Source organism: Anolis carolinensis, chromosome 2 (assembly GCF_035594765.1).
Source record: "Anolis carolinensis isolate JA03-04 chromosome 2, rAnoCar3.1.pri, whole genome shotgun sequence".
NCBI classification, from domain to species: domain Eukaryota; kingdom Metazoa; phylum Chordata; class Lepidosauria; order Squamata; family Dactyloidae; genus Anolis; species Anolis carolinensis.
Genome location: NC_085842.1, coordinates 84,562,360 through 84,576,729, shown reverse-complemented (window position 1 = coordinate 84,576,729; position 14,370 = coordinate 84,562,360). Strand labels below are relative to the sequence as shown.

Genomic DNA, 14,370 nt, shown 5'->3' with positions numbered 1-14,370 from the left:
GGGTGCATTACAAGTCTAGTAGCATTTCAGCTGTAACAGGTTGCTCTAGCTACATTCCCAACCCGGTGTTGCCTTGCGGGGTCGATAATCATCCGTTTAATTTTAATTACTGCAGCACATAACTTAGCAACACTGTAAGTGATTGTAGTGCAGAGAAAACAGTTGTCTCTTTTAAACATAAAAATCTGACTTAAATTTTGCTTGAGATGGAAACAAATACAATAACAAAAATGGATACAGACACACTTTGGAAGCTATTACTATTCCACCAGAAGCCAGCAGCAGATAAAAACGCCATCACTTGGACCCAGAGCCTGCTTTGCTGAGCAACAGAGGCAGCCAGAGGGTGAGAGCTCTACCTAAGAACTTCTGCCTGGGGCCAGCCTCACCAAACAAACGTGCGATGATCTGGGAATCTTTGGGCGGGCATAAAGACTGGGGCTAGACATTATGGGGAGGGAATTCGGGAGGCAGGTGGGGGAGGGGAATGGTAACCAAACCTTCTTAACTTGGCCCTTTTTATCTTGTGGAATTGTGCAATATAATCTAATTCAGACAGCACTTTAAACACTGACACAATATCTGCCTGTTGGCTTGTTGCAAATTGCCTTTTTACGTTTAATGTTTTAACTGTTTACTAATATTAGATCTATTAGTAAATATGTCCTAAATGTTTGATTTATATATTTAAATTTCTATTTTTGTTAGTTTTGAGTTGTTTGATAAGTACACTTGATGTTGCTCATTTTATTGTTTATGATGTAATCAGTCTGTTATGTTTTCTAATGTATGGTTGGCATTTTGCCATTATGTTGTAAACCGCTTTGAGTCCCCCCAGGGGTGAGAAAAGCGGTATATAAATGCAGTAAATAAATAAATAAATATTACAATTTTATTCAATTGTTACAAGCAGTTTGGGGAAGGCTGTATTTAACAGCACAGATCTGTTATGACTCACTCTTATGTTTGATCAAAAATGTTTTTCTTGAAATCATACAGAAAAATTCAAATCCTAGGTTGCTGTGAGTTTTCCAGGCTTCATGGCCATGTTCCAGAAGCATTTTCTCCTTATGTTTTGCCCACATCTATAGCAGTCATCCTCACAGGTTGTGAGGTCTGTTGGAAACTAGGCAAGTGGGGTTTATATCTCTGTGGAAGATTCAGGGTGGGAGAAAGAACTCTTGTCTGCTTGAGGCAAGTGTGAATGTTGCAGTTAATTACCTTGATTCACATTGAATAGCCTTGCAGCTTCAAGGTCTGGCTACTCACTGCTTTGTTGGGAGATGTTAGCTGGCCTTGATTATTTTCTGTCTGGAATTCCCATTTTTTGAGTATTGTTCCTTATTTACCATCCTAATTTTAGAATTTTTAAATACTGGTAGCTAGATTTTGTTCATTTTCACTGTTTCCTCCTTTCTGTTGAAATGGTCCACCTGCTTGTGGATTTCAGTGGTTTCTCTGTGTAGTCTAACATGGTGGTTGTTAATGCATTTCTGTGTTCTCAAATAATATGCTGTGTCCAGGTTGGATCATTGAGTGCTCTGCTATGGCTGACTTTTCTGGTTGAAGTAGAAACTCAAGCCCTTCAATGAAATGTCCAACCCTGCATACTTCCAACTGAAAAAAGTAAATAAAACCAATCAAAAAAGCTCATATACTCTTTTGTGACATTTTAATTCAAATAATGATATGGCCCAGCTATGGAGTTTTCTTTCTTTCTCTCTATCAGTTCCACAGAGCAATGTTATTGTTGTTTATTAAAAATGTATAAGGAAAAGGATGAGTTGGGAGAGAGAGAGAGAGATGCCACAGAGGTACAGAGAGATTTCCAAAGAAGCAGTAAATTTCCTAAGAAGACAGCAGCCTCCATAGCCCTGCTGATCCCTTAAGCTGCCCTCAGAGGGATCTCTGGCCACGAACATCTGAGAGAAGGGCCATGTCCAAGTGTGGGAGGCAAAGAGAATGCCTTACAGTAAGAACAGACTGCAAGAGCAGCCATGAACTTTCCCAGAACCCTGTGCCAAAGACTGGGCCTCTGTTAGCAGAATGCAAGGTCAGAAGGGCCTGGTGCCCGTTCCACCCCCAGACGCTCTTGCAAAGGAGGCCCAAGAATGGACAATGGAGACAGCAAATACTGAGGTCATCGAGCTCTTGCAAAAAGGGTTGTGTGGGTGGGGGGGGGGGGGGAGAGCGCCTCCTCCCCTAGCCCCACCACCAACACTGGAAAGACGAGTTTGGGGGGGGAGGGGGGCAGGCCTATATTCACAGCGACTTGGACTACTACTTTAGAAACACTGCCTTGGGGAAGATCCAGAGTTCAAAAAGTAACTTTCCCAAACTCTTGGAAACTATGTATCCATAAACATTTATTCGATTTCTATCCCATCTTTTTCATAGAACTGGAAAATGCCTTCCAACATATTTTTAAAGGCACCAATGATGTAGTGACTTTACATCACTGAGGATGCATCTATACTTTACAATGACTGCAGCTTGACACCACTTTAACTGCCATGGCTCAATACTATGGAATCATGGGAACTGAAGACAATAAACAATCAGGGCCAGCTAACACCTCCCAACAAAGGATTACCCTGGGCAGGAATCAGCTAGGCCTTGAAGCTGCAAGGCTTTGCAATGCTAATCAAGGTGATTAATTGCAAAATTCACACTTGCCTCCAACAGACAAGAGTTTTTTCTCCCACCTTGGATCTTTTACAGAGATATAAACCTCCCTTGCCTAGTTTCCAATATGCCTCACAAACTCTGAAGATGCCTGCCATAGATGTGGGTGAAACATCAGGAGGGAATGCTTCTGGAACATGGCCATACAGCCCGGAAAACTCAGCAGCGCAGTGATTCCGGCCATGAAAGCCTTCGACAACACATTGAAGGGGAGGATCGTGGCCAAGGGGTGACTGCCCGCGCCTCGCTTCCCCGGCTGCGCGTTTCCGCCGGAGAGCGGCGGCGTTGGCGTCCCACAACGAGCGACAAGGAAACGGCAGAGGCGCGGGAGAGGGTGGTGCCGGGCTCCTCCCCGGGGCCTGGCTTCCCTGCTGCGCCCTCCGGCTCCCCTCCCTCGGCAGCCACAGCGCCTCGGGTCTGGCTCGAGCGCGCCAACACGGCAGAACGAGGGCGCTTCCAAGCCGCTTCACGGCTCAAGGCTAGGGAATCATTACAACTGGAGCCGCCTCTGCCCAAGAGTGCCGTATTGTCAAAGGCTTTCATGACTGGAATCACTGGGTTGCTGTGTTTTCCGGGCTGTATGCCCATGTTTCAGAAGCGTTATCTCCTGACGTTTCGCCCGCATGTACGGCAAGCATCCTCAGAGGTTGTGAGGTCTGTTGTAAACTAAGCAAGGGAGGTTTATATATCCAGAGTGGGAGAAAGAACCCTGGTCTGCCTGAGGCAAGTGTGAATGTTGCAATTGCCCCCTTGATTAGCAGAGCACCTGATGATCCAACCTGGACAGGGCGTATTATGGGAGAGCACAGAAATGCTGGACCATTCTAACCACCATCATGTCAAGCCACTGAAATCCACAAGCATGTGGACAATTTCAACAGAAAGGAGGAAACCATGAACACGAACAAAATCTGGCTACCAGTATTAAAAAAAACTCTAAAATTAGTAAATAAAAAACAACACTCTGAGAATAGGGGAATTCCAGGCAGGAAACAATCAGGGCCAGATAACACCTCCTAACAAAAGATTCCCTCAGGCAGGAAACTCAATGTTAATCAAGCTACCAGGCTACTCAATGCTAATCAAGCTGGTCAGTTGCTATATTTCATACTTGCCTCAAGCAGACAAGAGTTCTTTCTCCCACCCTGGACTTTCCATAGATATATAAACCCCATTTACATAGTTTCCAACAGACCTCACAGCCTCTAAGGATGCCTGCCTGCCATAGATGTGGGAGAAACGTCAGGAGAGAATGCTTCTGGAACATAACTATACAGCTCAGAAAATTCACAGCAACACAAAACCCAAACAACCCAGGCTTCCATACCCCTGAGCCATGGCGGTGAAAAGCTGTGCCCATTCCCCAATGGAGATGCGCCCTGGGGCGCTACTCCCGCGCTCCGCTCCTGCCTTTCCCCTCTGCGGGCTCCGAGGAGCCCCACCCAGCCCGAGCCGCTCCGGATCCGCCCCCTTTGCGCCTGAGTTGCCAGCGGGGCGGAGAGAGAAGGAGAAGGCGGCGGGGGGGGGGGGGGGACAGCCCTCCCTCCCTCTCTCTCTCCCGCTCGCTCGCTCTGCCCGCAATCTTCGAAGCCTCGGTCATTTGCCGCCGGCAGCAGGAGGCTTCGCACCAGCAGAGGCCTGGGCTCAGGGATTTCGTTGCTTTTCTTCACTTTGCGAGAGAGAGGTCGAGCCTGAGCCGCGGCAGGACACCGAAGAAGGGCTTCAACTGGCCAGGCAGGTGGGTTCCGTTGCCTGATAGGATGCATCTAATCTACACCAGGCACTGGCAAACTTGGGACCCGCCAGGTGTTTTGGACTTCAAATCCCACCATCCGAACAGCCTCAGGCCCCTTCCTTTTTCCCCTCAGCCGCTTAAGCGGCTGAGGGGAAAAAGGAAAGGGCCTGAGGCTGTTCGGAATGGTGGGAGTTGAAGTCCAAAACACCTGGCGGGCCCTAAATTTCCACATGACTGATCTACACTGTAGAATTAATGAATGCAGTTTGACACCTTTGCACTGCTATGACTCAATTCTATGGGGTCCTCGGTGTTGTACTTTGGTGTGGTGCCAGCTCTCTGTGGCAGAGAAGACTGAGGACCTTGTAAAACTCCCACTCCGAAGACTCCACCGCATGCAGGCCTGACAGTTCAAATGGTGTCACTCTGGGGAAGATAACTCCGCAGGGATAATTGATCCCAGTCCAGCAAACAATTTGAGTGTTGGGCCAGGATTGTGGAGACTGGGCAGGATTTCCTGCTCAACTGCGACAGGTCACACACTCTCAGCCTCAGAGGAAGGCAACTTCTTCGGAACAAATCTGACACATGAAACAGTACTGATTTCACACAAAAGAAATGCCCCAAAAAGTGGATTGAAGGGACCGTCTGAGTTCAGGGTGTGGGTGAGGTTGGGTTCAGAGCTCACCCTTCCTGTCTTCTGGGCTTTCCTTTGTTGTGTCAGAAGTTAAGACAAATGTTGTGTAGGTTTAAAGGCTGTGGAAGAGAAGGGGGGTTGTTGTCTTTGTTCAGTACCGCAAGGGGTAGGAGCCCCCTGGAGCGCAGTGGGTTAAACCCTTGTGGCGGCAGGACTGATGACTTGAAGGTTGGGTTGCTGATCTGAAGCTTGCTGGTTTGAATCCAACCCTGGGAGAGCATGGATGAGCTCCCTCTATCAGCTCCAGCTCCATGCAGGGATATAAGAGAAGCCTCCAACAAGGATGGTAAAAACATTAAAACATCAGGGCATCCCCTGGGCAACGTCCTTGCAGGCAGCCAATTCTCTCACACCAGAAGTGACTTGCAGTTTCTCAAGTTGCTCCTGACATGAAAAATCCCCCTGCAAGGGGTGTCCCAAAGAGGTGGGACCAGGTCTAATGGTTTGAAGTTAAGGGAAACTAAATTTTGACTGAACATCAGAAGGAACCCCCAGTGGCATAGCAGTTAAAACCACTGAGCTCCTGAACCTGCTGACCAAAAGGTCAGCAGTTTGAATCCGGGGAGCGGAGTGAGCTTTCACTGCTAGCCCAGCTTCTGCCAATGTAGCAGTTAAAAAACATGCAAATGTGAGTAGATCAATAGGTACCGCTCTGGTGGGAAAGTAATGGTGCTCCATGCAGTCATGCCAGCACATGATGTTGGAGGTGTCTATGGACAACAACGGCTGTTCGGTTTAGAAATGGAGTGGCACCATCTGCCACTTACATGTCTTGCTTGCCAGAAAATATTCTGGGTATCCCAAGTGAAGTCCCCAGCTTCCTGAACCATCGCTATCTGTTATGACAGTTTTCCCCTCACACAACAGACATTTTCCACATGCCCTCCTTGTGCCATGGGTAAAGGAACCATTTCAATTCTTCAGCCTCTGTGAGGTGGACCATGTGAAGTGGGATTGAAGTGGAAAATGTGCTGAAGAGATTGTTTCATTTGCTGTCAGTAACACTGAAAGTCTACTCTGCAGTGTGTGCAAAAAAACCTTGTGAAAGAGTCAGACTCATTCCACACAGCTGAATAAAATCCCACATTATCTGCTTTGAATTGGGATATATGGCAGTGTGAACTCAGATATTCCAGTTCAAAGCAGATATTGTGGGTTATTCTGCCTTGATATTGTGGGTTATATGGCTGTGCGGAAGGGCCCTCAGTCTGCTCTACAGAATCAGGGAATTCCAAAGTGGAGCAGAGTTTAAGGTCACTTGGGGTGCATCTCCATTGTAGAATTAATTGAGTTTGACACACTTTCACTGCCATGGCTCAATGCCAGGATTTGTGAGGCATCAGCTCTCTTTGGCAGAGTAGGTTATAGATTTTGTAAAACTATAGCTCCCTGGATTCCAAAACATTGCACCATGGCAGTTAAAGTGGTATCAAACTGCCTTCTTTTTGCAGTGGAGATGCACCCTTGTCCTCCATCCCTCACCCCAGGCCATCATATCTAAAGAGTTAGAACAGTGGTTCACAACCTGTGGGTCCCCAGATGTTTTGACCTTCAACTCCCAGAAATCCTAACAGCTAGTAAGCTGGCTGGGATTTCTGGGAGTTGTAGGACAAAACACATGGGGACCCACAGGTTGAGAACCACTGGGTTAGAAAACTGGGACAGGAACTAAGAAAAGATCCTGAATTGTGAAAAGGAAACAAAATCTTCTTGTCCTTTGAGGAAGTACGGTAAAACTATAAAAGAATTAGGCAAAGAAACAGAGAAGCAGCCACCTCAGGCAGCAGATAGCTGGGTGTTATGAAATTATATGTTACTGATTTGGTTGTGACTGTTTCTATATTTCCAGGAAGGGGAAGAAACTTTTGTAGGATTTACTGCCTCATGGGCCAAAATAACCATCTAGATTCTGTTTAAGTATATTGTCACTGGATGATGGGATGAGTATCTCCAGCATCAACACTGTTAGAAAGCCAACATTGGGATTCTGTGGGTCTTCCCAGTTTGAGACTACCGTGTATGGGTCTATTGATGTGGTGTCCAAAGAAGCAGATGTCCTTCATTTTGTGGGTGAGATGGCAAAAAGAGGAACAGGTGACTTGACGAAGAAGGTAGAAACAGCAGGCAAATCAGACTCTGTTCTGCTGCATGCAGACTATGTGGCTCAAAGTAGGCCTTCCTTTCTTAGAAATCTTTTTTAGGAGACTTTAACTGGGTATTCCTTGAGTCAGCACTTCTCCCAGCAAAGCCACTGGAGCCAGGCTGAGTGGAAAGAGGCCAGGCCAATGTGGGACAGGGGCATCATTATTTTGGGATAGGGGTTTGGGGAACTACAGAAGCTGCTTCCTTGTGACAGCTCGCTCTGTAATTTTCTCTGCTGTTGCACAGAGCAGCCTGAGATTTAACATTCCCCACATCACGGGATCTAAAACTAAGTATTAAAGCAGCCCTCCTATTTTGTAGCTTTCATGTTGGAAAAACTCAGAGCCCAAGGAGGGATTTTGAAGACCCATCTGGTCTAGGCAGAGAATCAGAGCTAGAGGGTTGTTCCTCCTTGCTTGAAGACTTCCTGGGAAAGAGTGCTCATCATTCACATTCCTTGAACTAAGAATTCATGCAATTAATTAGAATTAATCCAGTTCAACATCGCTTTAACTCCAATGGCTGAATGCTATGGAATCCTAGGATTTGTAGTTTGGTGGCACCCCAGCTCTTTTTGGCAAAGAAAGCTAAAGGCCTCTTAAAACGACAACTCCTATGATTCCATAACATTAAACCATGGAAAGTAAAGCGGTGTCAAATTGCAGTAATTCTACAGTATATTCACCCTGATTCATTTTAGAGCTTGGAATTTGACTGTGAACTAAAATTCCCAACCACTCAGAAATTCTGTAAGTTATAATCCAAAATGTAACTCTGGTACCATTATCAAACTACTCTTCCTGCTTTTCCAATGTTCAACTGAGATGTTGTCCCCTCTAGATGTAGTCTTGCCTTCCAGGGTAGTTGCAAACAAGTCTCACCCTGCTTTGTGCAACAGCCCTTCAGATATTTGAAAAGTGCTATCATATCTTCCTCCGATCTTCTATTTACTGGGCTAAACATGTCTAATTCCTTCAACCTGTCTGTACTGGCCATATTCTTGACCACATTAATTGTACTCTCTTTCCAGTTTGCATCATTACAGCAACAAAACAGAGTACCCATTGAGGACTGACTAATGCACAATAAAAATAGAATACTGTACTGCTGATGACTTAACAACTAGGGTTGTTAACCGAAAAACATTCATTTTGTAGGTTTTTAAAATATTTCTAAGATCCCGTGTTACTGTTAGATCCTCCTTTCTATACATGTGATTTTGATTATTTATATATTGCTCACTTACAATTGAATCAACTTACACTTGATATTTATTTTGTTGGCTTTGGACCAGTTTTCCATTCCTTCAAGGTTGTTTCAAAATGTTTTCAGACATCTGTGATGTTACTGTCCCTGTGTTTGTTTGACCTTATTGTCCTGCTCTAAGTCAGGCATCCTCAAACTGTGGCCTTCCAGCTGTTTGGATCTCCAACTCCCAGAATTCCTGACCATTGAACAAGCTGTCTAGGGCTTCTGGGAGCTGGAGGCTCAGACAGCTGGAGGGCTGCAGCTTGAGGATGCTTGCTCTATGCTATTGACTAAAATATTCCAGAATGCTCAGATGTGGGGACTGAGTTTGGAAAAAGCTGTTTTTTAGAATACAATTCACCAGATCTCTCAGTCAGCATAGCCACTAAGAATTTTGGTCCATAAAAGAGAACTCTTCAAGGCTGTCAAGGACAACATCTAGCAGCAGGTGATTCAAGCTCTTCTATTTCTTGTGATGAGGAACCTGTGGTGAACATTCTTATTTTTTGATATGGTTTTAATACTAGCAACGAACCTTCCTATGTTATTATCTAGTTCACAATTAACAATTTTCCTCACAAAAATATTAAAAAGACATTTGCTGATGATGGAGTTGACTCAGTGAAGAAGATTTTGGATGGAGCTCTTGAACATTTCATTTTTCAGATAGCAAGAAGGTAGCTTGAAAGAGCAAAGAGGGACTTTGGCTGTTCCAAGGGAAGAAACTTTCATGATGTGTTTTGCCTTTGATCTGTACATGTTCCCTTTGTGATGGGAACATGCACACAGCTGGGTAATATTTTACACACGTTTTGTCTAAGCAAGGGATATATTTCTCCTGGCCTCAAAGTGCAAGTAGATCTATAGAGTTTGAAGTCCTGCACCTCAGTAATCTGAATATAGTAATCAAGTAGTATGGATCTTTAGACTTTAACAAGGCCTACATAAGGCATGGAGCTCCCGGTGACACAGCGTGTTAAACCAACTGACTGAAAGGTCAGTGTTTTGAATCTGGAGAGCAGGGTGAGCTTCCACTGTTAGCCCCAGCTTCTGCCAACCAACAGTCTGAAAACATGCAAATGTTAGTAGATCAATAGGTATTGCTCTGATGGGAAAGTAATGGTACTCCACGCAGTCATGCCAGACACATGACCTTAGAGGTCTCTATGGACAGTGCCAGTGCTTCGACTTCGATATGCAGATGAGCACCAACCCCCAGAGTAGGACATGACTAGACTTAATGTCAGGGGAAAACCTTTACCTTTACCTAAGGCATAGAAAGGAGGAGGGGTATTTTAAAACATATCTGCGGTGTATAAGCAGTATATAAAATAAATATAGCCCACTCTTAGGGTAAAAAAGGTAAAGGTTTCCCCTGACATTAAGTGCAGTCATGTCTGACTCTGGGGGTTGGTGCTCATCTCCATTTCTAAGCCGACGAGGCGGCGTTGTCCAGAGCGGTACCTATTGATGTACTCACATTGGTATGTTTTCAAACTGCTAGGTTGGCAGAAGCTGGAGCTAACAATGGGTGCTCACTCCGCTCCTGGGATTTGAACCTGCGACCTTTCGGTCTGCAAGTTCAGCAGCTCAGTGTTTTAACACACTTTGCCACTGGGGCTCCTTTTATTCTTAGGGTACACAACCTATATTCTAAAACTCACTACATCCGTTATAAAATCAAGAAAAAAATAATGCTGTAGGAAAAAGTTTCTCTGTATCATTCAAAAATAGACATAAGGCTTTGCTTGTGGTTTTAGGAGGCTTCAAAATGCTTGTTAAGAGTTAGTGTGGTGAACTATGGGAGGCCAGGTTTTGAATCCTCAGGGAAAGTCAGAATATGGCCTTGGGAAAATCACACTTTCTCAATTTGAAGGAAGGTACGAGTAAAATTCTCCTGAATAAATTTCACTAAAAAAGCCCTAGGGGTAAAGGTCTCCATAACTTACAACTGAAGCAGCAACAAATCTTGTCACGTTAATATCTTTATGATTAAACCACACTATTAGCTTAGGCGATCCCTCGTCGTTCGAGGACGATAGTCTTCCAACCTTGGTATCTTGGGCGTGTGTTCTTAGGTGACTGAAGAGACCGATTTTTGACCCGCATATTCTCCCGCAGTGAGGGCATCGGTTTCCAGGTGGAAGGCGGTCCCGGTCGGGGTTAGCTTGACGCTCCTTCCTCTTGGCACGTTTCTCCCTTAAGCCCTCCGTTCGTGCCTCTTCGAACTCCGCAGCACTGCTGGTCACAGCTGACCTCCAATTAGAGCGCTCAAGGGCCAGGGCTTCCCAGTTCTCAGTGTCTATGCCACAGTTTTTAAGGTTGGCTTTGAGCCCATCTTTAAATCTCTTTTCCTGCCCACCAACATTCCGTTTCCCATTCTTGAGTTCGGAGTAGAGGAGCTGCTTTGGGAGACGGTGATCGGGCATTCGGACAACGTGGCCAGTCCAGCGGAGTTGATGGCGTAGGAGCATCGCTTCAATGCTGGTGGTCTTTGCTTCCTCAAGCACGCTGACATTTGTCCGCCTGTCTTCCCAAGAGATTTGCAGGATTTTCCTGAGGCAACGCTGATGGAAACGCTCCAGGAGTTTGGTGTGACGTCTGTACACAGTCCACGTTTCGCAGGCGTAGAGCAGGGTTGGGAGGACGATGGCTTTATAAACAAGCACCTTGGTCTCTCTACGGATGTCCCGGTCATCAAACACTCCCTGCTTCATACGGAAAAATGCTGCACTCGCAGAGCTCAGGCGGTGTTGTATTTCAGTGTCGATGTTGACTTTTGTGGAGAGGTGGCTACCAAGGTAGCGGAAATGGTCAATGTTTTCTAATGTTACACCGTTAAGCTGTATTCCTGGCTTTGCAGAGGGATTAGCTGGTGCCTGTTGGAAGAGCACTTTGGTTTTCTCAATGTTCAGTGAGAGGCCGAGCTTCTCGTATGCTTCTGCGAAGGTGTTTAGAGTGGCTTGTAGGTCTTCTTCTGAATGTGCACAGACTACGTTGTCATCAGCATATTGGAGTTCTATAACAGATTTTGTGGTGACCTTGGTTTTGGCTCTCAGTCTGCTGAGGTTAAATAGCTTGCCATCTGTCCAATAGATGATTTCCACTCCGGTGGGAAGCTTCCCATCAACAAGGTGAAGTATCATAGCGATGAAGATGGAAAATAAGGCGGGGGCAATAACACATCCCTGCTTGACGCCTGATTCCACCTTAAATGGGTCACTTTGGGAGCCGTTGCTGTCCAAGACTGTTGCCATCATGTCATCATGGAGGAGCCGCAGGATGTTCACAAATTTGTCAGGGCACCCGATTTTTTGGAGGATGGTCCAGAGGTTGGTTTTGTTCCCTGCATTTTTCTTGGAGCTGTCGAGCAGTTAAGATCATGTCCACTGTTCCTCTGGAGGGATGGAAGCCATTCTGGGATTCTGGGAGGGTGTCTTCTGAGACAGGGAGAAGGCGGTTTGCAAGGATTCTTGCAAGGATTTTCCCGGCTGAGGTTAGAAGGGAGATACCACGATAGTTCCCGCAGTCTGTTCTGTCCCCTTTCTTGAAAAGGGTGATGATGGTGGCATCCTTGAAGTCAGCTGGGATTTTCTCGGTCATCCACACCTTTTTAATGAGCTGGTGGAGTTGTTGTATCAGCTCAGGTCCACCCTCTTTGAAGATTTCAGCAGGAATCCCATCAGGTCCGCTGGCTTTGTTGTTTTTTTGTTGGCTGATGGCATTGCTGACTTCTTCCAAACTAGGCAGTGCTGCAAGCTCATCCCTGGTTTGTTGTTGCGGGATTTGTGAGAGGGTCTCTTCGGCTACATTGGAGCTGCGATTCAGCAGGTTCTGGTAGTGCTCTTCCCAACGTAGTGCAATTGATGTTTTGTCCTTCAGAATTTTGGTTCCATCTGATGAGCGTAGGGGCTGTATGCCATGGTTTCTTGTGGCTTTGAAAAATCCCTGAGCGTCATGGGTATCTGCAAGGTGTTGGATTTCTTCAGCCTTCTTTGTCCACCAGATGTTCTTGAGTTCTCTGGTCCTTCTTTGGACCTCAGCTTTTGCACTGGCATAGATCTTTTTCTTGGCTTCTTGTTTCTTAGTTAGGTATCCAATGCTTTCTTTGCAGGCTGTGATGATGGAGGTCTTCAGTTTGTTCCAATGTTCCTCAACATTTTCGGGGTGTTCTGTGGGTAGATGATCTTTGAGTGTTGTTTGGAGAAGGGCTCGTTTGGAGGGCTCCTGAAGGGCTTGGGTGTTCATTTTGCGCCTTGTTTTTCTTCCTTGGAGTCTGCGTTTGGGGACGATCTTGATAGCCATCCTGGATCGGATTAACCTGTGGTCTGTCCAGCAGTCAACAGTACCTGTCATGGCTCTTATGAGAAGCACATCGCGGCGGTCTCTGGCATGTGTGATAACATAGTCCAGGAGGTGCCAATGCTTTGACCGAGGGTGCTTCCATGATGTCTTGAGCTTGTTTTTCTGGCGGAAGAGCGTATTGGTGATGACAAGGTTGTGCTCTCCGCATTTGGTGAGAAGCAAGATGCCATTCGAGTTGCTGTTTCCGACCCCTTCTTTTCCTATGATCCCTGGCCACAGGTCAGAGTCCCTTCCGACTCTTGCATTAAAGTCCCCCAGGAGGATGATTTTGTCCTCCTTAGGTATCTCCGATAGGATGGTATCCAGCTGACAGTAAAAATTTTCCTTGATGTCTTCATCAGCATCTAGAGTTGGTGCATAGGCACATATGATGGTTGCCTGTTGGTTTTTGGCAAGGTTAATTCGGAGGGTTGAAAGTCGTTCGTTGATGCCAGTGGGTGCTTCAGTCAGGTGCTTCACCAGGTCGTTTCTGATCGCAAAGCCAACTCCGTGTATTCTTCACTCTTCTTCAGGCAGTCCCTTCCAGAAGAAGGAGTAGCCTCCCTTTTCTTCCTTCAGCTGTCCCTCTCCTGCTCTCCGGGTCTCCTGAAGGGCTGCTATGTCGATCTTAAAGCGTCCCAGCTCCCTTGCAATGAGAGCAGTCCTGCGTTCGGGGCGTTCGCTGTCAGTGTTATCTAACAATGTCCGTACGTTCCATGTTCCAAAGTTCATTTTTCTTTTTTGGCCGCAGAGTGGTGACCCCTCTGGACGCGGCAGTCCAGTCAGGGTAGGAGAGGCAGACTATGTTTAGGGCACCTTTTCTAGCCCCTTCCCCGTGTGGGGTGAGCAGAGCGGATCCTAAAAAGGGCTGCTCAGTCATGGATACAGCTGCCGGACTACTCAACTGCCTCGGTCCTTGAGGTAGAATGACTGAGTCCATATCCACCGCCCATGTGCCAGTCTGTGACTAGGGGCTTCCAGATTTCACAGTCCTGCCCCCGTCGCCACTCGCTGATCGCCATGGGACTTTTGTAGGTTTGTTTTTATTTTTGTTGGAAGACGCCTGTGCGTGATTTTTTTTAATGTGTGGAGGTCGGTGCACGGCCGGTCAACACACAGTCTTCACAGAGTGAGGTTCCAGCAGTGGTGTGGTTAACACAACGACAGTGGCTTCTCAGTCTGTTGCAGCCTTCTTCCGCCTTCACAGCCGTTGTAACATGTACCATGTTATCCTCCGCCTGCTCCGCCGTTGAGGTCTTTGGGTCTTCGGATTGTGCTTGGTCTGGAACCTCCCCTGCGGCCACTCCTGGGAGTGCATCACTCCAGTGGTTGTGCCCACAGGTTCATCGGAACACGCAAGCCCCCTCACCACGGCAATCCATCGAGGGGGTACCCATTTGATGCCCTCTGTGTATTATCCAGAATTCTTAAATCTAAAATACTCAAAAATCTAAAGTGATTCAGATGGGTGGCTGAGATAGTGTCAACTTTGTTTTCATAGAATCATAGAATAATAGAG

The 14,370-nt window shown here is 46.4% G+C and overlaps 1 protein-coding gene across 1 annotated transcript in view; it reads left to right on the top strand.

Moving 5' to 3' along the window:
• The first annotated feature begins 4,211 nt into the window (after positions 1–4,211).
• sema3b (semaphorin 3B) overlaps positions 4,212–14,370 on the top strand; it is a 61,958-nt gene continuing 51,799 nt past the window's right edge. Inside the window, exon 1 of the mRNA XM_008105030.2 lies at positions 4,212–4,423. The gene's annotated coding sequence lies outside the window, so the exon portion shown is untranslated. The remainder of the gene's footprint in view (positions 4,424–14,370) is intronic.